The sequence below is a fragment of the Mastigoproctus giganteus genome, chromosome 4, assembly GCF_048544385.1.
Source record: "Mastigoproctus giganteus isolate SK-2022 chromosome 4, ASM4854438v1, whole genome shotgun sequence".
In the NCBI taxonomy this organism is placed as follows: Eukaryota; Metazoa; Arthropoda; class Arachnida; order Uropygi; family Thelyphonidae; genus Mastigoproctus; species Mastigoproctus giganteus.
In genome coordinates, this window is record NC_143578.1 from 167,956,190 (window position 1) to 167,981,349 (window position 25,160).

At 42.3% G+C, this 25,160-nt stretch overlaps 1 protein-coding gene across 1 annotated transcript in view; it reads left to right on the forward strand.

Moving 5' to 3' along the window:
* Positions 1-25,160, forward strand: part of LOC150087179 (nose resistant to fluoxetine protein 6-like) — a 298,214-nt gene that overhangs the window by 93,495 nt on the left and 179,559 nt on the right. The gene's annotated exons all lie outside the window — the stretch shown is intronic.

Below are 25,160 nucleotides of genomic sequence, written 5' to 3' on the forward strand. Positions count from 1 at the left end.
TTTTTCCTAGGGCGAGCACTAGTGCTTTACTCCAGTGTCCGCTTTCTTGGTGTGATATTCGACCAACAACTCACTTTCCTTGAACATATAAAATCACTCCAGATTTCATGTCTTAAAAAGCCTAACATCTTAAGAGTTCTGTCTGGCACAACATGGGGAGCCGATCCTTACACACTAATACATCTGTACCATGCATTAATACTGTCACTTCTGGACTACGGTTCTATAGTCTATAGCTCTGTTACACCAAGCGCATTACATTGGCTTGATCCTGTACGCCACAGTGTTCTTCGTCTTGCACTAGGGGCATACCGCACATCACCGGTTCAGAGCCTATACGCTTAAGCACATGAAACACCCTGGCAGCTACGCAGACAAATGCATTTATTAAATTATGCAGCAAACCTTAAAGGGCGTCCAAATCACAACAATTGGAACGGTGTTTTTATTATTATTATTATTATTAAAATCCGTTTATTAAAAAATAGCAAGTGTTTGCTTTCACCCCTTATACACAGCCGACCGGCTAGAAGGGTGTACAAAATGCAAGAATTGCAATTGTATACAATATGAGAAGGGTGTACAAAAATCAAAAAATACAATTATTTACAGTATTTACAATATAAGAAGAGTGTACAAAAATGCACGAATACAATTATTTACAATATTTACACAAGTGCGTATATTTACAATATTGTTTACAAGTTCACTCATTGTCAAGATTATAGTTGAAGTAAGCAGTGCGCTTCTGAGATGCTCTTCACTCTGTACTGCTTGCTTTCGGAGTATTTCACAGGGTCTATTGTCAATGAGTTGAAAAGGTTCACTGCGTTGTTTGGGAAGAAGTTCTTCAGACAGCACAGGTTGGATAGTGTAGAATGCAGTATTAGGTAGGGACTGTCATTATTGCGTCCAGCACGTGGAGTAGAGATAAGTCCTCGAAGACTGGGGGCGTCAATCACACCGGTAAGCATCTGAGAAAGAAGAAGAATATTCCTGGATGCAATGTGAACTCTCCAGGGAGTAATATTTAAGTTGGTATATAAAACAGCCCTGGAGATGGTGAAAGCATTGCCCGTGACCCTGTTCATCCATCGCATTACCCAGTACTCGACTGCGAGGAATCTATTTATGTACGACGTCGGGGCAGAAGACCAGATTGGTGATGCATACAATGCGATAGGTTCTAGGCACCGCTGAACGTATCCTCCGACTACATCTACGTTCAGTAACCCCGTCAGCTCTTGTCGAATTGCCCACATCGCCGAGAAAGTCTTAGTTTTCATGGTCGAGAAGTGGGTCTGAAAAGTGAGGCCCTCGTCCCAAGTCAAGCCGAGGTCGGTAAGTGTAAGTGTAAGTGTAAGTGTTTTTAGGGTCAAGCGGCACCTGGGGTTCCCCCCATCTCCGCGTAGTTTACGTTGTGGTGTATTACAGTACACTGTAAATGCCAGAGATTTAAAAGTGTATGGATCTTGGATCGTGTAATGTCGTGTACCGTTGTTCTTCTGGCCATTTAGCCGCTGGACCCCTGTTGGGATCCAACGTTGCCCCACTTACGCCCCGTGGAGGCAGGCCAGGAACTCCGTAGACTTAGTTTACTCTGGCAGGTCCTGCCGCTTAGTTTCCTGAGATTTCGGCGGCTAGGACCAAAAAAAAAAAAAACTTTGGGTGGCATATTCCAATGGTCATCAAGAAAATAAAATAAAGTGATTTTTATTATTTGCGTTGACGTGGGGATATTATCGCTTTAATTTTTTAGGCCGAATGCTGGGCGTATGGCGGTTTTGATGTATTAATTTTGATGTGTGGGACTTCGCTAGCGTGAAGATAGAGGGGAAGGAGGCAGAAGACTGGGGGGAAAAGGCAGAAGTATGGAGCCAATAGAGAAGGCGGCCCCAGTTTCAGTGGGGCATGCCCATGCCCCACCAGAGAGGAAACAGGGGATGGCGAGAAGGGGGGACCGTGTGGCCGTCCCCTCCTCCCGGGGAGTTAGGAATTATAGGTGAAGAGGGCTAGAGTGCCCTCTTCAGGTCTCCAATATGGCCTTTGTCTCACGTCTGTTTCTCTTCATTGTCACTCATGGGGCAAGCCGCATCCTTGTGTTCCTCTTTCATTGGTTCAGCATCCTTCTCTGATGCATATTCCAATGGTCATCGATCATTGGTTGATATCCCCGTCCTTAGTTTCCCGTATTCCTTGGTGTCCATATTTGGTTTCATTACTCCTGTTGGCCTTGGTGGATCGCTATTTGTAGTTTTCTTCTGGAGAAGACGTCCTGGGCAAAGCGACTAAAGGCCGCAAATTCTTCTGGTGTGTCCAGGAGATGGTGTTCCTGGGTGTTAGGGATGTATTTAATTTTCGTGATCATTTGAAATCTGATGTCTTCGTATATTTCACACTGATGCATAACGTGATGCCATGTTTCTAGTTCGCCGCAGAGACAGTGTGATTCCTCGATTATGCCCATGGCATTTAATTTGGCCTTGAAAGGCCCGTGGCCGGTGAGTAGAAAAGTAGTGTTTAGGCCTGGGTACAGCCATGCGGCAGCCTTGGGATACCGCTTGGTTACCTGGGGAATAAATTTTTTTGTTACCGCTCCTTTTTCTCCGTCTGTCCATCTTCTCTGCCAAATTTGTACAAGGTGGTCCACTATTTTTTGTTTCTCGTTTTTCCTGTTATTGGTGATATCAATGGTAAGACTGTTGTAGGTGGTTTGGGTTCCTTTGGCTAGTAGATACATAAGTCCGCAGCGGGTTACCTCTAAATCCAAGGGTAGGGTCCCCGCAAGGACCTGTAGGGCACTCGTACTAACCGTGTTACATGCTCTTGTTATTGTTAATAATATGTTGCGTTGGATCGTGCCCAGTATCCTTTTATTCACTGCTGTTTCTGCTTTCTTGTACCATATGGGAGATCCATATGTTATTATCGGGATGAAGATGGCTTTATAATACAGGGACAGGGTTCTCCTGTTTAGCCCCCAGTCCCTGCGTGTAACTCTGGCAACGAGCGCTGTGTATTTCCGCAGTTTCTCTTTTAGATAGATTAGGTGCGGTTTAAATGATAAGTTCTGATCGATGATCAGTCCCAGATATTTAATTTGCGTTGACAGTTTGATTGTTTGTCCTGCCAGCTTGATTTGTGGTGGTCTTCTAAGGTTTAACCTCCCTCTCAATAGTACTGAGTTCGTCTTCGTTGGCGAGATTGTTAAGGTGTGTAGTTTTGCCCAGTTCTGCAAGGTTTCAAGGGCTTGGTTTCCAAGCGTTTCAAGGTTCTGTCTGGAATCCGCCGCGACCGTCAGTACGAGGTCGTCTGCGAAGGCCTGGGCCTCCACCTCCCCCAGGTCCATGGTGAGGAACTCGTCAAACACTATATTCCACAGGAGCGGTCCTAGGACAGATCCCTGAGGGCAGCCCCTGCGGACCGGCCAGGTCAACTTCTTGTAGGGCGTTATTACTTGGACGTTTCTGCCCGAGAGATAAGTTTTGATGCTCCTGTACAAATTGCTTGGTGTTCTCGCTGCCCTGAGCCTGCAAAGGACGCTCGGCCACCAGACGGTGTCGAACGCCCCAGCAAAGTCGACGGCTATGACAAGGAAATATTTCTTAGTACACTGCATCGCTTTGGTGATTAGGCCTTGGACGGCATCTATGGTCGAAGATCCCGATTTGAAGCCGTATTGCTTGGGTGAATTCAGGTTTGCCTCATTATAGTGGTTGTGGATCCTTTTATGTAATAATCTTTCGTAAAGCTTGCTTAGTGTCGACAATAAGACTATGGGTCTATATGAATTGGGATTTTCCTGGTGTCTGTTTCGATTTTTGAGGATCAGTTTTAGATTGGCCGTCCTCCAGCTGGGGGGGAACTGGCCCTCTTTGATACAGGTGTTGTACAGTCGGAGCAGGAGGTCCGGCATAACCTCCGCTGCTTTCTTGACCATTTCCGGCTCGATGAGATCGGGGCCAGGGCACTTTTTGTTCCTGGTTTGTGATACCGCTTCTTGTAGTTCGTTGGCTGTGAAAGGGGGTTCTAGTTGTTGGGTCTCATATTCTTCGTTTGCTTGGCAGATGGCTTTCTGGTCCTCTGTTAGTATGCCTGGTGGGTCTTGGATTAGATTGCTGAGTATATTCTTTATTGAGTCCTGCCATGTTGCAGTGAGTGTTCTTGCGCCGTCTTTGTTGCGGTCATCACTTCGCCTCTGGCCCCGGGTGCCAAGCGTTCCGTGGCCAAGCGATTTGTAGTGCATTTCGAAAAGCGATTTCTGCAAAGAGTATTTGAGCAAACAGATTCTATTTTTGTTTCAAAAACCGTTTTCTTAATTTCTTTGTATATCCGAGTAGCACTTTCACTCTACAAGAAGTAGGGAAAGGCCCAGAAAGGGAATCCACCTTTCTGTTTTTTTCTATAAATACTAATTACTAACCCAGCCGCTTGGTCACCTCGTGGCACTGCTCCTGCCTCCCCGTGGCGGGGCCGGTAACCTGGGTGGAAAAGATAATCCCCCAGGGCCAAAAGGAGCCATCATGGATTCTACAAATTTTCCACCCTTAGAGCCTTCAAGCTCAAGACCAGAATATGGTAATGAAGACAACGAAAATAGCCAACCCAAAAGGCTTCGAACAGAAACACACTGTTCAGATATTCCCAATTTTTTGGTGATGCACTCTCTGTCTACCCAGCCTGTGGGTAAGTTATCTCCGTTCGTGATTCAAAGACATCTAGAATCTATTGCAGGATCACCAAAAATGGTAAAGCGACTCCAATCCGGAGATCTCCTGATTGAAACAGCCACCACAAAACATTCGGAGTGGCTATTAAAGACAACGACATTTGGTGGGTTGCCAGTATCTGTTACTCCCCACAATACCTTAAATTCATCAAAGGGTGTCATCACAGAATGGGACTTAATTACTGTGTCTGAGGATGAATTAGTACAAGAACTTAGCAACCAAAAGGTAATCAGCGCTAAAAGAATAATGACAAAAAAAGATGGAAATCTCATTCCAACTCGTTCCATCATTTTAACTTTTAGTACTCCTGATTTGCCATCCTCAGTAAAAGCTGGATATTTAAACTGCCGAATTCGTCCATACATCCCAAATCCTCTTCGCTGTTTTAAATGCCAGAAATATGGCCATTCACAGCAGGCATGCAGAGGTGACGCCATCTGTCCTATTTGTGGAGCAAAGGATCATACGCAGGCAGATTGTCCAGCCGCAATTCCCATTTGCCCCAACTGCAAAGGCAATCACCCCGCATTTTCTAAAACATGTGAAATGTGGAAAACAGGTAGGAATATCCAAAAATATAAAGTAGAACACAAAGTCACATATCCTGAGGCACGCAGACAAATAATGCTGACCATGCCAAGTCCATCTTATGCCTCTCGAACCCGAAGTTTTCATACAACTGCAATTCAAACAGATGTGTCGATACCGCCCAACGTCTCGCTAGCTAATTGGGTTAAAGCAACCGTATCAACCACAGGAAAAGAAAATTCTAAAACGAAAACCAGCAATGCCACCAACACCCCAATTAGTATCCCAAATGATACTGAGACAGTCTCAAATGACACAGAAAAATTCCCAATTGAGACTCGGACAGTTCTGCATAACAAAGAAAAACTTAAAACTGCTAAAGATAAGAATAAACCTGAATCATCAGCCAGTAGTATGGAAGTAGATGTAAACCCAGATCATGAATAACCCATACTAGAACTTCACGCAAATGACACGATGGATACTGGACGCCCTACTTTCCCGAAAAAAGACCGAAAAAAAATCCTCTTCAAACAAAAAACAGTCAGATGATTCATCCTCAACTAAACCAAAATGAACCACAACATCTTACAATGGAATTGCAGAGGCTTTCGTTCCAACACAGACGATATTCAATACCTAATTAACCAATATTCTCCGGTTGCCTTTTGTTTACAGGAAACTTACCTAACCACACAAATTTCTCCTTCGATAAAGAACTATTGGATTTATCGAAGAGATCGAAATACTGCTAACGCTGCCCATGGTGGTGTGGCAATACTAGTAAATTCAAAGATCCCATCAAAACATATCCCACTCCAAACTGAAATAGAAGCTGTTGCTGTTCGTATAACTCTCCATGGTACAATAACACTAGTCTCAATCTATCTACCACCAAACTGTACTTGCTCTTTAAAAGATCTTGAAGACCTCTTTATACAGATACCTCCACCTTTCTGTATATTAGGGGACTTTAACGGGCACCACCCATTATGGGGCTCTACTAAATTGGATAGACGGGGTAGACTAATTGAAAGTTTTTTGGAGGCACTAAATCTCACTGTACTCAATACAGGTGCACCGACACACGTACAGCTCCCAGCAGGACACACCTCAGCAATAGATCTCTCAATTTGTTCACCAGTACTAGTCCCAACCATAGAGTGGTATGTAATAAACGATCCCATGGGCAGTGACCACTTCCCAATAGCATGCAACTTTCTGAAAGCAAAGACTCCTTCATTTCAACCCTGCAGAAAGTGGAAATTTGTCCGAGCAGACTGGGCAAAATTTCAGTCATCAATTGACCTTGACGAGGAAAAAATCCGCCACCAGCATATTGATGATGTGACAGAATACATCACGTCGCATCTTCTAAATGTGGCTAAAGACACGATACCACTATCAAATCCGCCGAGCCGAAAGCATTATAATTACTGGTGGAATGACAAATGCACCACAGCAAAGAGAGCAAAAAATAAAGCCTGGAATTTGTTTCGGCAGTGCCCATGCACAGTCAATCTCATTAATTATAAGAAATTAAGGGCAAAAGCACGCTTTATACAAAAGCAAGCAAAGAAAGAATCCTGGACCCGTTTTGCATCCAGTTTTCACAGAAATACTGATCCCAAAATAATATGGAAAAGAATTAGACAGCTGTCTGGTAAGTTTCCTACCATACCTTCTCCAATCCTCTCCTGGAATGGGCAAGATATATCTAATCCTGTAGATATAGCCAATACTTTGGGCAATATTTTTGCAGAAATCTCAGCAACATCAGCACATACTAGCTCGTTCCAAAGAATTAAAAACACTAAAGAAAAGCATGGTATTAATTTTGAAACTTCAAACCTTCTCCCATATAATAAACCTCTGCAATATTCTGAACTATTACATGTCATTAGAACAGCCCGCAATGGTGCTGCTGGACCAGATGGGATTTATTATGTCATGCTACAACATCTTAATGACAAAGCTTTGCGTCTCCTCCTAGTCTTTTACAATCGTATATTTTTAGAAAATGTTTTTCCAGTTTCTTGGCATCACTCTACAGTTTTGGCATTCCTAAAACCTGGAAAAGATCCATCCAACCCATATAGCTATAGACCCATATCTCTCTCAAGCTGCCTCAGTAAAATCCTTGAGAAAATTATCCACAGAAGACTCATCTGGATCATCGAGTCGGAAGAGCTAATGAGCCGTAGTCAATATGGCTTTCGTCAAAACAGGTCATGCTTAGACCTTATGGTCAAGGCTGAATTTGCCATCCGTAATGCTTTTGTCAAACATGAACATCTAGTAATGGTTTCAATAGACATAGAGAAGGCATTTGATACCACCTGGAGGCATGGTATACTTAGTGATGTGTACTCTCTCGGACTGCGTGGCAACCTTCCTGTATTTATTAAGAACTTTCTACATACTAGATCATTTCAAGTTCGATACCAACATGCCCTCTCTTCAACTTTCATTCAGGAAGAAGGTGTTCCACAGGGATCAGTATTGAGTGCCACTCTTTTTGCTATTAGAATTGATTCCATCACCAAACAGCTTCCAAACACAATTGAGACTTATCTATATGCAGATGACCTTTCCATCTCCTGTCATTCCCAAAACATGAGATCTATTGAAAGACAGCTTCAAATTTCACTAAATAAAATACAACAATGGGCGAGCCTCAACGGCTACCGACTCTCTCAGCAGAAAACAACTGCAATCCATTTTTGCAGACAACGAAAACTTCATCCGGATCCTGAACTTCAAATTTCCAATGTCTCCATCCCAATCGCTACAAACATCAAATTTCTAGGATTAATCCTTGACCACAAATTAAATTTCCTAGATCATATTAAAAATGTACGGACTTCCTGTCTGAAAAAGATAAACATACTCAGAGCCTTATCTGCCCGAACGTGGGGTGCAGATCGTACCTCCCTGCTTCGGTTGTACAAGGCATTAATCAGATCCCTTCTCGATTATGGTGCTCCAATCTATGATTCTGCCAGAAAGAGTGCATTACACTGGCTTGATCCTATTCAACACAGTGCTTTGAGAATTGCAATTGGTGCGTTCAGAACGTCGCCAGTACATAGTCTCTACATAGACGCTCACGAGCCCCCACTAACTTTACACAGGAAAACACTGTTATTGAAATATGCTATCAAGATACAAAGTTGTGCCTCTCATCCCGTTCAGTCATACCTTTTAAACCCACCATTAAAAAACCTATACAGAAACAAACCCAGCATAGTTAAACCAGTTGGTCTTCGCCTTCTTGAACTGGTGCAGGTTTGGAATATTTCCATCCGGAAAGTACAGCAGATACCAACCTTTGCTCAACCACCATGGGCTCCTCCTCCTCTTCCAACATGTGACATTAACCTCTGCCAATGGAGAAAGAATACTTTGCAAGCAACAAACTTCAAACAAATTCATGATGTTCACATTCAAAGATATATTGATTTCTACCAAATTTATACAGATGGCTCTAAATCTAATTCAAATGTTGGAGCAGCTGCAGTGTTTCCAAATACAGTTGTATCAGTATCCCTTCCATCAGATTTTAGTATATTTTCTGCTGAATTGTATGCAATAAAACTTGCTTAAGAAAATCTCTATTCTGACTGTTCTTTAAAATCTGTTATTTTTACTGATTCCCTCAGCTCAATCATGTCGCTAAGTAATTGCGAAGATAAAGTTCACCCTGTTCTAGATGAAATCAGAAGCTTGTTACTACAAATCAAAAAACGTCAACAACTGGTTGCTTTTTGTTGGATACCCGCCCATTCCGGTATTTTAGGCAATGAACTGGCTGATAAAGCTGCAAAAAATCCAACTACCTTTGATTTAACCAATATCCCTGTTCCAGCATCAGATTGTGTACTAACCGTTCATGCTGCTTGCCCATCACAGTGGACAGCCCTCTGGCACTCTCAGACTAATAATAAACTCTTTCAGTTTAAACAAGATCCGAAAATTTGGCGTTCCAGTGTCCGTACATCGAGACGAGAAGAAGTAGTCCTTTCAAGGGCAAGAATAGGTCATACTCATCTGACACATCTTTATTTACTGACAGGAGGTGATCCACCACAGTGTACACATTGCTCTAACATCTTAACTGTTAGACATATTCTCATTGGCTGCCCCTACTATAAACAACACAGAGCTTCATCCTTGATCTCACTGATAAATAATCGTAAACCAATAACTCTTGAAAATCTGATTGGTGATAAGGCAAATATTTCTGAATTTTTTGACTTCCTCAAGCAAACTGGACTTGGCAAACTGGTCGCGCCGCGACCCGTGGAAGCGGAAAGGGGGATCCTGGTGGTTGAGGGGCCCAGCCTTAATACACCACTTTGGCCCCTGCTTCGACAAGACGGGCGGTCCCGGACCGGCTCGACTGGGATCAATCGGCGGGTGGTTTTATACTGCTAGGGTCAACTGCGTTCCAATAAGTCTCCCTCCCTATGGTCCTGGGACGGGATAAAGATTTATTGGTAACGTGGGTATGGTGTTCTAAGCGAACTCGGCGTCCCATTCGTGTACGCAATACCTGCTAGTTCACGAGTGGGCGCCCCCTCGTAGGGCTCGGTGGTGGGTGAGGTACTTAGGCATCAGACACTTTCTCTTTACTCATATGAGTAATTTAAATCCCCTTTCTTCTGGGGCCCCAACAAGGCCCCTACCTAATCGAGAAGATGAAAAAGAAAACACCTCTGCAAAAAGAGCCAGAACTGAGGATACACCAACACCATCAGTGACACCGCTCTTCCTCATTCTCCATTCCATCGGAGAACAGTCAATTGGAAAGATGTCACCCTTCTTTATCCAGAAAGGATTAGAAGGGTTGGCAGGTTCACCAAAATCCGTTAAACGACTGCGTTCTGGCGATCTTTTAGTTGAAGCTTCCAGCACAAAACAAGCTGAAAAATTCTTGAACTCTACATCCATAGGGGGAATACCTATCACCGTAACCCCCCACAAAACTCTGAATTCTTCACGTGGTGTTATATCAGAGTGGGACCTTCTTCATGTTTCTGAAGAAGAGATCTGCTCTGAATTGAAAGACCAAGGAGTGACAGCTGTGAAAAGAATATCGATACGAAAGGATGGGAATCTCGTCCCTACCCGAGTTCTTATCCTCACGTTCAATACCCCAAGGCCTCCAAGTTCCATCAAGGCAGGCTATCTAAACTGCCCAGTGAGGATTTACATCCCAAACCCACTGAGGTGTTTTAGATGCCAAAAATACGGCCACTCACAAACATCTTGTCGTGGTAACCCTGCCTGTGCTCGATGTGGTGTTAAAGACCACGAGAGCAAGGAATGTTCAGCTTCAAAACCGATTTGTATTAATTGCCAAGGAGAGCACCCCGCCTATTCTCGAGCATGCCAGCGGTGGAAGGATGAAAAAGAAATCCAAAAACTGAAAACAGAGCTGAATATCTCCTACCCAGAGGCCAGAAAACGTATCGAACCAATAAATAGCGGGAAACCTTCCTATGCTCAGAAGGTTTCTGCCAAGTGCACTATCGGTACTCAAACTGAGATGACTATACCACCGAAAGAGTCATTCACTCCGATTGCACGCTATTTATTAAATTCACAAAAGCCCACCAAAAAAACACAATCAGTTGCCACTCCTATATCCGTACCTCCTAGTGCTCCACCACTACCAAAACCAAGTGGTAAAAAAGAGCAAAAACGTTCTGAAGAGTCACCCGTAATACCAGAAACAATGGATGTAGAGAACAAGGAGGTACAGGATGAATCAGTCTTGGAACTCTTTGCGGAGGAAGAAATGGACACGGGACATCGTCCATTCTTCCCCAAAAAAGACAAAGCCAAGACTGATAAAAGTAAGCCCTCAGCACCTCGGAAGCCGCCTGATGGACCCACCAAGCCAAAATAATGGCTAAATTCCTACAATGGAATTGTCGTGGATTCCGGCGAAATACTGATGACATCAAGGCCCTCCTGCAAAAGCACGAGCCAGTTTGCTTTTGCTTGCAGGAGACATATCTAAAGGCAAATGATGATCCCACCCTGCATAACATCACAATCTTTCGTAAGGATAGAATTGCGGATGGTCCTGCTCATGGAGGAGTGGCTATCCTTGTGGGTAATCAGACCCCAGTTCAGCCCTTGCTAATTACAACCAGCATAGAGGCTGTTGCAATTCGCCTTACAGTGGGATTTTTAATAACGGTCTGCTCTATTTATTTGCCACCTGGGACTGATATCTCCCAGGAAGACCTTGATGATCTTGTAACGCAGTTGCCTTCCCCTTTCTTACTTCTCGGGGATTTTAACGGACATAACACCCTGTGGGGTAGTGCTAACATCAACGGAAGGGGACGAGTCGTAGAGCGTATGCTCAATGACAATGACCTTTCCCTTCTAAATACTGGAACAAACACCTTCTTCCATATGCCTACCCGTACTTTTTCTGCCATTGATCTCTCTATCTGCTCCCCTTCTCTACTCCCTTCACTCACCTGGGAAGTGGAGGAGAATCCATACGGAAGTGATCACTTCCCTGTGATAACCTTGTTACACCGTGGGAGACCGTGTCTTCCTTTAAGGTTACCACGGTGGAAGTTTGATCAGGCTGACTGGAATGCCTTCCAACATCAGGCAAATTGTGAACTCAGTACAGTCAGTCAGGAGCCTATCAATGACGCAGTAACGTACATCACAGAAATCATTGTCCACGCAGCTGCTAATGCTGTCCCAAAAACATCAGCCCGGTTTCCACCATTTCCCAAACCTTGGTGGAATTCACAATGCACAACAGCAAAAAAGGCTCAAAACAAAGCGTGGGGGATATTTCGCCGATATCCTACCACGAACAACCTTATAGCCTTTAAACGTGCACGAGCCAAAGCACGCTACATCCGTCGTCAGAGTCAAAAGGAATCGTGGATCCGTTTTACATCATCTATTAACCAGTCTACCAACTCTAAGGTAGTCTGGGATAAAATCCGGAAAATGAAGGGAAAATATACATCCCACCCTTCTTCAATCTTAGATTATAATGGATGCGCTGTTGCAGATCCAACTGCAATAGCCAATGCTCTTGGGGAAACATTCTCTAACATCTCCGCAACATCCTCGTACTCCCCAGAGTTCTTGGTCCTGAAACATAAACTGGAAAGAGAAGCACTTCATTTTAAGTCCAAGGGCCTCTATCCCTACAACGGGGATTTTACTATTCAGGAACTGAAAAGAGCCCTCGCTCTTTCCAAAGCAAGTGCTGTTGGACCAGATGGCATCCATTATGACATGATTAAACATCTTTCACCAAAATCTATGGATTGTCTGCTCCTTCTGTATAACAGAATCTTTACTGAAGGGCAGTTTCCGGATTCCTGGCGAAAGGCAATCGTTCTTGCCTTCCCTAAGCCAGGAAAGGATCCAAAAGTCACCACCAACTATCGTCCTATTGCTCTGACTAGCTGTCTGTGCAAAATCCTGGAGAGAATGGTTAATTCTCGTTTAATATGGTACTTAGAATCAAATGACCTTCTCTCCAACATACAGTGCGGCTTCCGAAGGAACCGGTCCACTTTGGACCATCTTGTTAGATTGGAAGCATCCATCCGGGATGCTTTCCTAAAACGTGAACACTTGGTGTCGGTGTTCTTTGACATGGAGAAAGCGTATGACACAACTTGGAGATTTGGCATCTTAAAAGATCTGCATAGCCTTGGCCTTAGGGGGCAACTCCCCATTTTTATTAAAAACGTTTTAGCCAATCGATCTTTCCAAGTTCGTGTGGGATCCTCACTCTCTCGTTCCTTCAGCCAAGAGGAGGGAGTACCACAAGGATCAGTATTAAGTGTCACGCTTTTTGCCATCAAAGTGAATTCCATCACAGAACAACTTCCTCCAACTGTAAACTGTGCCCTCTATGTTGATGACTTTAGCATATTTTGTCAGTCATGCAACATGAGGGTTATTGAAAGACAACTGCAGAAAGCTATTGATCGCCTCAACTCCTGGGCTCTTGCTAATGGCTTCAGGTTCTCGCCGGAGAAGACCGTTTGCGTACACTTTTGTCGTAAGCGTAATCTTCATCCTGAACCTGAATTAAAGCTCGGACAAAATGTAATTCCAATAGCAGCGGACGCAAAATTCTTGGGACTCGTATTCGATAAAAAGCTGACCTTTCTGGATCACATCCGTCAACTCCGCACAAAGTGCACAAGAGGGCTAAATATTCTGCGCTCTCTTTCCTCAACATCTTGGGGTGCGGATCGATGCACCCTACTACGCATCTATCGTGCACTTGTACGATCCAGACTGGATTACGGGTCCCTGGTATACAATTCGGCCAGAGACAGTGTACTTCGTTGGCTCGATCCTGTCCATCATCTGGCTCTCCTTACCGCTATTGGAGCATATCGCACATCTCCTGTCCAGAGCTTATACGTCGAAGCAAACGAACCGCCATTATTGCTTCGACGTAAGCAGTTGTCTCTAAACTACGCTCTAAAACTGAAATCAATGCCAGACCACCCTACGTGGCTAACCGTTTTTGAGCCACAATGGGAAAATTTGTACAACACCCGTAAGACTGCCAATCGTCCTTTTGGTATTCGTGTCCAAGAGCTACTCAAACAACTTAATATAAAGGTAGACAGGGTTGCCCAAACACCAAAGCAACCCCTTCCACCCTGGCATGCTCATGTCCCGGCATGTGACTTGTCCCTTAGAAATTGGGGAAAGTCGGACACTCCATCGTCTGTCTACCTGCAGCTTTTTTCAGCACACCGAGCTGAACATTCTGACTTCGCGCCAGTCTACACAGACGGCTCGAAGGCGGAATCATATGTGGGATCTGCTGCTGTCTTTAGAGACAGCACTACATCGGAGCAGATTCCCTCTGAATGCAGCATATTTACTGCAGAGCTGCACGCTATAAAGTTAGCCTTGGATCACATTAGTGAATGCCAATACCATCGGTTCATTTTATATTCTGATTCTCTCAGTGTGTTACAGGCTTTAATATCTGTGAGATATAATGATCATCCAGTTCTGTCTAGCATTCAGCAGAAGATTCGCGTTCTCCATGAACGTGAATATGATATCCGCTTCTGCTGGATTCCCAGCCACATTGGGATTAGGGGAAATGATTTGGCTGACGCCGCAGCCAAATCAGCAATTCCCAATAATAACCACTGCCTGTTAGTCCCCTATACAGACTACAGGCAAATAATACACCAAAAGATACATTCCCAATGGCAGGATTCGTGGAATAGACAGACTGCGAATAAATTATATCATATAAAACCTGTAATTGAACCGTGGCAGTCTAGTCTGCGCGGGAATCGTAAGGAGGAAGTTGTTCTTGCCCGGACCCGCATAGGACACAGTCATTTAACTCATTCGTTTTTGCTGAGGGCTGATGACCCTCCTATGTGTGTGTCCTGTGGCACAATCTTAACAATCAGACACATTTTAGTTGACTGTACCTGTTTTAGAAATGCTCGTTTTACCGCTTTTAACCATCTGACTGAGCCGTATACACTCAGTCAGATTTTATCCGACAATGACCATGTGTCTGCTATTTTTAATTTCCTAAAATCAGTAAACCTTTTTGATCATATTTAAAAATCTTATTATTTTAAGATTTTCCATTGTTACTTATTTACTGATATTTGTCTGTTACAGTTTATACTTGTTTTTATAACCTGACGTAGTGACCTAATTCAGTAGGTCACTGAAACTTTTTTACTTTTTATGACAAGGTTTTGGCGCATTATAGCCATAGTTGCTGATGCGCCAATAAAACTCAACCAACAACAACAACCAGGGCTAAAAGGAGCAAACATGAATGATCCAAATATCACAACCACAGATCCCAAAGATCCGACTCCTTTGAGTCGGAAAAATGAGGATAATGAGACAAATGCGACCAAAAGACAAAAAAAGGAGATAACATCGCTTCATGCACCTACCTTTCTAGTCCTCCACTCAACATCAGAACAGCCATTGGGAAAACTGTCGCCATTTGTAATACAAAAATGCCTAGAAAGTGTAGCTGGAACACCAAAAAATGTCAAGAGACTGAAATCAGGCGACATTTTAGTCGAGACAGCCAATGCCAAACATGCAGAAAGACTGCTTCAGATGAGAACTTTTGGAGGGATCCCAGTAGCAGTCTCTCCCCATAACAGCCTAAATACATCAAAAGGAGTAATTTCTGAATGGGACTTTATTAGTGTCTCAGAAGAAGAATTTAAAAATGAGCTAGAAGATCAAGGCGTCTTTGCGGTGAGAAGGATTAATGTTACTAGAAATGGTATACTTACTCCAACTAGAAATTTGATACTGACCTTTAACACTCCCAAACCACCTACATCGGTAAAGGCCGGATATCTAAATTGTAACATTAGACCATACATTCCGAATCCTCTCCGCTGCTTTAAATGCCAAAAGTATGGTCATTCACAAATGGCATGCCGTGGAGTTCCTATCTGTTCCAACTGTGGATCTCAAGATCATACCAATCAGAACTGTCCAGCCGAGCAACCAAAGTGTCCAAATTGTAAGGGGGATCATTCCGCCTATTCTAAGAACTGCGAATTCTGGAAAAGAGAAAAGCAGATTCAACGATATAAAGTAGAACACTCCGTAACATACCAAGAAGCTAAGAGAACTGTACTCCCGACTATTTTAAACAGACCTTCCTATGCACAGGTCATAAAGAAATGGCGTACAACAGAGACGCAAACAGATTTCACGATTCCCCCAAAGAAGTCTATTTCAGACTGGGCACGAGATCTACTTATCACATCCCAGCCAAAACAAAAAGGCCCCGGGTGCCAAGCGAATTCGAGGTCAAGCGATTTTTTCTGCGAAAACAGAGTGCTCATCAAAAGCGATTAAAGTTTTTTCTAATTTCCTACGTTTCTATTAGCTTTATTTCTATATTGTTCTACACTTAAAAGCCACAAGTTAGAACAGAGAAAGGAAACTCACCTTTCTTTATTTATCCATATATTTCTATTTCCACTAACGAACTAACACTTTAACCGCTTGGCCTCCTAGCGGCACTGCTCCTGCCTCCCCGTGGCGGGGCCGGAAATCTTGGCAAGCAAGTCCACTTGCCAAGAGCTAAAAGGAGCAAACATGGCAAACACAGACCATCAGCAGGATATTGAGAACGAAAATCCAAAGAGACAAAAGACTGATCGGATGGAGCAACCTTGCCCATCGTTCTTAATTATCCACTCTCTTACTAGTCAGCCCATTAATAAATTGTCTCCGTTTGTCATACAAAAACATCTGGAGGGTATTGCAGGATCTCCCAAGATGGTGAAGAGACTGCAATCAGGAGACTTACTAGTAGAAACCACCAACCACAGACATTCTGAGAAGCTGTTACAACTGACAAGTTTTGCTGGAATTCCAGTTAAAATATCCCCGCACACAACCTTAAATTCATCTAAGGGTGTGATATCCAGTTGGGACTTATTAAACGTTACTGAGGAAGAAATAACCCAAGAGCTGCAGGGACAACACGTAATTGAAGCAAGACGAATAATGATCAAAAAAGATAATGTACTTACACCTACAAGAAACATTATTCTCACCTTCAATACACCCAACTTACCCTCCTCTGTAAAAGCAGGTTATTTACTTTGCCGAATCCGGCCTTACATTCCAAACCCTTTAAGGTGTTACAAATGTCAGAAGTATGGCCACTCACAAACTGTATGCAGAGGAGTTCCTGTCTGCCCTAATTGTGGTTCTGCAGATCACATACAAAGTAACTGTACAGCTACAAAAATGACCTGCCCAAATTGCAAAGGTGACCATCCTGCATATTCCAAGACATGCGAAAAGTGGAAAACCGAGAAAAAAATAGTAAAATACAAGGTTGAGAACAAAGTAAGTTACCCAGAAGCGAGAAAATTAGTTGCTCCAACTATAACCAAAAATATGACCTATGCCAATGCTGTGAAAAAATATCAGACCGTCTCCACTCAAACTGATGTAACAGTTCCCACTAACAAATCAATTTCTGATTGGGCTAGAAATGTTCTTTCTAAGCAACAATCCAAGTTCTCTGACCAAGCCAATAATACTCCTCTGACAATACCAGCGGCCTCACCTACTCCGGTCATAGATACCATATCTCATAGTTCAAACGCAAATGTAGTAAAAAATTTTCAGGACACAACCATGGACACAGATGGCACATCCATACAGGATGATCCCCCTCTAGAAATCCATGCAGAAGAAGAAATGGACACAGGTCGACCAGTTTTCTCTAAAAAAGATAAAACTAAATTAGAGCGTCATAAGCCAGTAACCTTCAAAAAACAGTCAGATACAGCTCCTTCAATAAAACACAAATAATGCCTTGTATTTTACAATGGAACTGCAGAGGCTTTCGTTGCAACACAGATGATATCCGTGATCTAATTAGCCGATATTCTCCAGTTGCCCTTTGTCTTCAGGAAACTTACCTAACCGCGCAAATTTCTCCTTCAATAAAAAACTATTGTCTTTATCGAAGAGATCGTAACACAGCAAATGCTGCCCATGGTGGTGTAGCAATCCTGATAAACTCAAAGATCCCAACTAAACATATTCCACTTCAAACTGAAATAGAAGCTGTTGCTGTTCATATAACTCTGAATATTTCAATAACAGTTGTTTCAATATACCTACCACCAAACCATGCTTATTGTTTAAAAGATCTTGAAGATCTATTCCTACAGATACCTCCACCTCTCTGTATATTAGGGGATTTTAATGGGCACCACCCCTTATGGGGCGATCCTAAACTAGACACACGTGGTCGACTCGTTGAAAGCTTTCTAGAGTCACAAAACCTCACCTTACTCAATACTGGTACGCACACTCACATACAACTCCCAACTGGACACACCTCAGCAATAGATCTCTCAATTTGTTCTCCAATACTCTTTCCAACCATAGAGTGGTACGTTTTAAATGATCCAATGGGCAGTGACCACCTTCCAATCATATGCAATGTTTTAATGTCACAGACTCCATCAAACAAGCTCCGCAGGAAATGGAAATTTGTTCGCGCAAACTGGGCAAAATTTCGATCATCAATCTCTCTTGACGAGGAAAAAATCCAGCTCCAAAATATTGATAATGTAACAGACTACATCACATCACATCTCCTAAAAGTGGCCAAGGACACAATACCATTATCAAACCCCCCTGATCGCAAGCATTATAATTATTGGTGGAATGATGAGTGCACAAAAGCAAAGAAAGCAAAAATCAAAGCCTGGAATTTATTTCGGCGATGTCCAACCACAACCAATCTCATTAATTATAAGAAGCTAAGAGCAAAAGCACGATTTGTACAAAAGCAAGCTAAGAAAGAATCCTGGACCCGTTTTGCATCGACCTTTAACAGAAACACTGATCCGAAAACTATATGGAAGAAAATTAGACAGTTATCTGGTAAGTTTCCTACTATACCATCTCCAATCCTCTCCTGGAAAGGGCAAGATCTATCCAATTCCTTAGACATTGCTAATGCTTTGGGCAATACTTTTGCTGAAATATCAGCGGCATCAGCATATCCTACATCATTCCAACGAATTAAAAACACTAGAGAAAAGCATGCCATAAAATTTCAAACCGCATGTACTCTTCCATATAACAAACCTCTGCAATACTTTGAACTTCTGCATGCCATTAGAACAGCCCACAATGGTGCAGCCGGGCCAGATGGGATTTATTATGTCATGCTTCAACATCTCGATGACAAAGCTTTAAGACTGCTTCTGGTTTTTTACAATCGTATATTTTTAGAAAACGTTTTTCCAAATTCTTGGCACCACTCTACTGTTTTGGCATTCCTAAAACCTGGGAAAGATCCAACTAACCCCTATAGCTATAGACCGATCTCTCTCTCAAGCTGCCTGAGCAAAATCCTTGAAAAAATTGTCCACAGAAGACTCGTATGGATCATTGAGTCACAACATCTAATGAGCCATAACCAATATGGCTTTCGTAAAAATAGGTCATGCTTAGATCTTATGGTCAAGGCTGAATTCGCCATTCGAAATGCCTTTGTTAAACGGGAACATCTTGTAATGGTTTCAATAGATATCGAGAAGGCTTTTGACACTACCTGGCGGCATGGCATACTTAGTGATCTTTACTCTCTTGGTTTGCGAGGCAACCTTCCTATTTTTGTTCAGAACTTCCTACGTACTAGATCGTTTCAAGTTCAGTACCAAGATGCCCTTTCCAAGACGTTTATACAGGAAGAAGGAGTGCCACAGGGATCAGTACTGAGTGCCACTTTGTTTGCTCTTAGAATAGATTCCATCACCAATCAGCTTCCAAATACAGTTGAGACCTACCTTTATGCAGATGATCTTTCCATCTCCTGCCATTCCCAAAATATGAGGTCTATTGAACGGCAGCTCCAGATATCACTTAATAAAATTCAACAGTGGGCCAGCCTCAACGGATATCGACTCTCGCAGCAGAAAACAGTTGCCATCCATTTTTGTAGACAGCGCAAACTTCATCTGGATCCTGAACTTCAAATTTATAATGTCTCCATCCCGGTCACTAATAGCATCAGATTTCTAGGATTAACATTTGATAATAAGTTAAATTTTATAGACCACATTAAAAATGTACGTACTTCCTGTCTAAAAAAGTTAAATATACTCAGAGCTTTATCCTCCCAAACATGGGGCGCAGATCGTACATCTCTGCTTCGGCTGTACCGGGCATTAATCAGATCCCGTCTTGATTATGGAGCTCCCATCTATGATTCAGCCAGATTGAGTGCATTGCGTTGGCTTGATCCAATTCAACACAGTGCCTTGAGACATTCACTCGGTGCTTTCAGAACATCACCAGCACATAGTCTCTACATTGATGCCCATGAACCCCCACTAACTTTACGTAGGAAAACACTGTTATTGAACTATGCTGTCAAGATACAAAGCTGTGCCATGCATCCGACTCAGTCATACCTGTTCAATCCACCATTAGAAAACCTTTTCAGAAATAAACCAAGCGTAGTAAAGCCAGCTGGTCTTCGCCTTCTTGAACTGATGCAAATTTGGAATGTTCCCATCCTTTCTGTGCAACAGACAACAACTTGTCCTCAACCACCATGGGTTCCACCACCTATACCGACCTGTGACACCTACCTCTCTCAATGGGGTAAGAACATTTTACAAACATCAAATATCAAACAACTTCACGAAGCTCACATTCAAAGATACTTTGACTTCTCTCCAATTTATACAGACGGCTCTAAATCTAATTCAAACGTTGGAGCAGCTGCAGTGTTTCCAAATACCGTTATTTCAGCATCCTTGCCATCTGAATTCAGTATCTTCTCAGCTGAATTATATGCTATCAAACTAGCTTTACAGAATCTCTCTTCTGACTGTGCTTTAAAATCTGTTATTTATACTGATTCCCTCAGCTCAATTTTGGCTTTATGTAACCCCTTAGATAAAGTACACCCTGTTCTAGATGAAATAAAAAGCATATTACTACAAATTGAAGAACGCAATCAACTGGTCACCTTCTGCTGGATTCCAGCTCATTCTGGCATTTTGGGCAACGAACTGGCTGATAAAGCCGCAAAAAATCCAACTAGCTTCGACTTAACTGATATTCCTGTTCCGCCATCAGATTATGCATTAATCATTCAGGCTGCAAGCCTGTCAAAATGGACAGCAATATGGCACTCTCAAATTAATAATAAACTCTTTCAATTTAAACATGATCCAAAAATTTGGCGCTCCAGTGTCCGCACATCAAGACGAGAAGAGGTAGTCCTTTCAAGGGTAAGAATAGGCCATACTTATCTGACCCACCTATATTTACTCACAGGGAATGTCCCGCCACAGTGTCCACTTTGTAATATAAATCTGAGTATTAAACACATTCTCATTGACTGCCCTTACTATGAACAAGACAGAACTTCAACCCTGCTATCACTGGTTAATCTTCGTAGACCAATAACTTTAGAGAATCTCATTGGAGATGATGCAGATATTTCCGAATTTTTCAACTTCATAAAGCAAACAGGACTTTTTAATCAATTCTGAATTTATGAAACTTTTTCATCTCTTTTTTATAATAAATGAATAGGCGCATTATGGCCAAAGTAGCCTATGCGCCATCAAACCTCCATATCAACAACCAAAACAAAAAGAGAAAGTCACAAACACACCACTATCTGTACCTCCGAATCCAAACACACAGAAACAAAAGTCACAGAAAAACGTAATGTCATAAGCCAGAAGCCAACAGAACAAATGGATAGAGAATTGACCAATCAAGCAGAGGAATCAGTACTAGAGATTTTTGCGGAAGAAGAGATGGATACCGGCAAACCATATTTTCCAAAGGAAAAACATAAACTTGAAAAGCTTAAAGCAACAGCTAAGAAACAATCTGACACTTTCTCGAAAACCAAATAATGGGGATTATAATCCAATGGAACTGCAGAGGTTTCCGCACTAATATACATGATATATATGATCTGATTGCACAGCATACCCCGCTGTGTCTTTGCCTGCAAGAAACATATCTCAGACCTCAAGACTCTCCCACAGTAAAGAACTATATCACATACCGTAAAGACAGAGTAACAGGTGGCACGACCTATGGTGGTGTGGCAATTTTGGTAAAATCACACATTCCTTCCCAAGTTCTTCCACTAAACACAACCCTTGAGGCGGTTGCAGTACGCATAGCCATTAAATCTCTCATAACCATTATAACAATTTACGTTCCCCCAAACCAAGAATTACAACAACAAGACTTGGAAGATATATTTACTCAGTTACCTCCACCCTTCTGTATACTGGGAGACCTCAATGGACACAGTCCTCTGTGGGGAAACACAGCCGTAGACCGGAGAGGAAAACAGATCGAAAAATGGATAGAACAGAATGACGTAACTCTGTTGAATGATGGCACACATACATACACGCATCTTCCATCGGGAAACAGCACAGCTATTGACCTATCATTATGCTCTCCAACATTATTTCCAATACTTGATTGGTCTGTACACAGAGATCCTTTCAGCAGCGATCACTATCCAATAATCATTTCCATGATATCAGGAACCACATGTCAGTCACGTAGAAATCCCAAATGGAAAGTAAATGAAGCGGATTGGGAACAGTATAAATCCATTGTAAAATTAGATGCAGATATTATCAAACAAAAGCCTTTAGATGCAGCAGTACAATATGTAACAAATAAACTAATCCAAGCTGCTGAGCAGACTATTCCAAAAACATCACCACACCTTCCAAGACATCCAAAACCATGGTGGAATGAAGAATGTTCACACGCTAAAAGAGAGAGAAATAAAACCTGGAATAATTTCCGAAGATGTCCCACTACAGAGAACCTAGTATTATTCAAAAAGGCACGAGCGCGAGCCAGGTATGTTAGAAGAGCCAGTAGCAAAGCATCCTGGATAAAATTTGCATCCACTTTAACAAGTCCCACACCATCTCAAACTGTCTGGAATAAAATCAGAAAAATGAATGGCAGATACCAGATTAATCCACCCCCAATCCTAAACTGGAATGGACAAATCACCGCACAGCCTTCAGAAATAGCCAATGCACTGGGTGAAACCTTTGCCAAAACATCAGCAACCACATCATATACTCCTAATTTTCAAACATACAAGGCAAGAATAGAAAAACACAAACTGAATTTTTCCACAAGAAATGACGAACAGTACAACCTTCCGTTAACTTTCCATGAATTAAAAACAGCTCTGTCGCAGACAAAGCAAAGCGCTGTAGGACCAGATCAAATTCACTACATGATGATAAAGGAACTTGACCACCAATCCCAAATGGCATTGCTTGAACTGTTCAACAAAATCTTTCTAGAAAACCAGTTTCCACATAGTTGGCATCATGCAATAATTCTGGCCTTCCCAAAACCGGGAAAGGATCTTTCCAATCCACGCAACTACCGTCCAATTGCTTTAACAAGTTGCCTAGGCAAAGTTATGAAAAAAATCATCAACGCTCGTTTAATGTGGTATTTGAACAGTAATAATCTTCTCGACCCGGCACAGCATGGTTTCAGGAAAAATCGCTCAACACTAGACCTACTTATAAAACTAGAAAACAGTATACGGAATGCCTTCATCCGCAAGGAACATCACGTCATGATCTGCTTTGATATAGAAAAAGCTTACGATACGGCATGGCGTTATGGAATCCTACAAAACCTACACCTCCTTGGTTTACGTGGACATCTTCCTAAATATATCCAAAATTTCTTGCAACACAGGACATTCCAAGTTAGGCTGCAGACAATCCTTTCAAAGGTTTTCATCCAAGAAGAAGGAGTGCCTCAGGGGTCTGTGCTTAGCACTACCCTGTTCGCTATTAAAATAAATACAATAACCGAGCACATTCCAAGAATCGTTGACGCTGCTTTATACGTTGACGATTTCAGCATTTCCTATCACTCTCAGAATATGCGAAGTATAGAACGGCAGCTACAAGGAACAATAAACAAAATAAGCAAATGGGCTCAAACAAATGGCTTCCGGATTTCCACACAAAAAACTGCGTGTATACACTTCTGTAGAAAACGAAACCTACACTCTGATCCCGAATTGAAACTTGACGGACATATTATCCCAGTAGTACCAAGCATAAGATTCTTAGGACTTCTTTTGGATAAGAAACTAACATTCCTTGATCACATTAAACAACTCAGGCTTTCTTGCTTAAAGAAATTAAACATTCTCAAAGTTCTTTCCGCAACAACTTGGGGAGCAGATCGATATACACTTCTCAAACTTTATCGATCTATAGTTCGTGCCAAACTAGATTATGGAGCGGCTGTTTACGACTCGGCTAAACCAAGTGCTTTGAGATGGTTAGACCCCATACACCACAGTGCACTCCGTATAGCACTCGGCGCTTTTCGAACTTCACCTATACAAAGCCTTTATGCAGAAGCCCATGAACCTTCATTACAGCTTAGACGACAGAACTTGTTATTGCACTATGCCGTCAAGATAAAATCTATCAGTGATCATCCAAATAGAGACTTTCTGTTTTCATATAACTGGGAAAACATATACCAAGCCCATCCACGGATGAATCGACCTGCCAACATCCGTCTGAAAGATTTACTGCTAAGCCGAGAGCTTGATTATGACAACGTAGCTACTGCAATTGCACAGACCATTCCACCATGGTGCATAGTTCAACCCATATATGATATGTATTTTCAAACCTGGGGGAAAAACACTCTATCCAGAAAAAACTACCAGCAGTTATATGCAGCATACAAAGAACAATATCCAAATCACACTTTCATATATACAGATGGGTCTAAATCAGAGACTTGTGTAGGAGCTGCAATTCATTTTGAGGATCGTACCTTCATCCAACAACTCCCAAAAGAATGCAGTATTTTTACTGCTGAATTACAAGCCATTTCAATGGCTATAAACCACATCAAACATAAACAGATAGCAAACAGCATTTTCACGGACTCGCTTAGCTCTGTTACTGCCTTGCAGAACGCAAATACCAAAGGACATCCAATCCTACAACATATCCAATTTTCAGTATCAAAGGTATTACAAAGAAATCACAATATCAGGTTCTGCTGGATCCCAGGCCACACAGGAATAACTGGAAACGAAAGAGCAGACAAAGCAGCAAAAGAAGCTTCCACATCTGATTATGCCTTTCATACAATGCCATATACAGATTACAAATCCTTGATCCACCAAAGCAGTATAAAACAATGGCAAAAACACTGGCTAGATCAGACTAACAACAAACCTCGCCTAATAAAAGAAACACTTCGACCATGGTCTACTAGCTTCCGATCGAATAGACAGGAAGAAGTGATCCT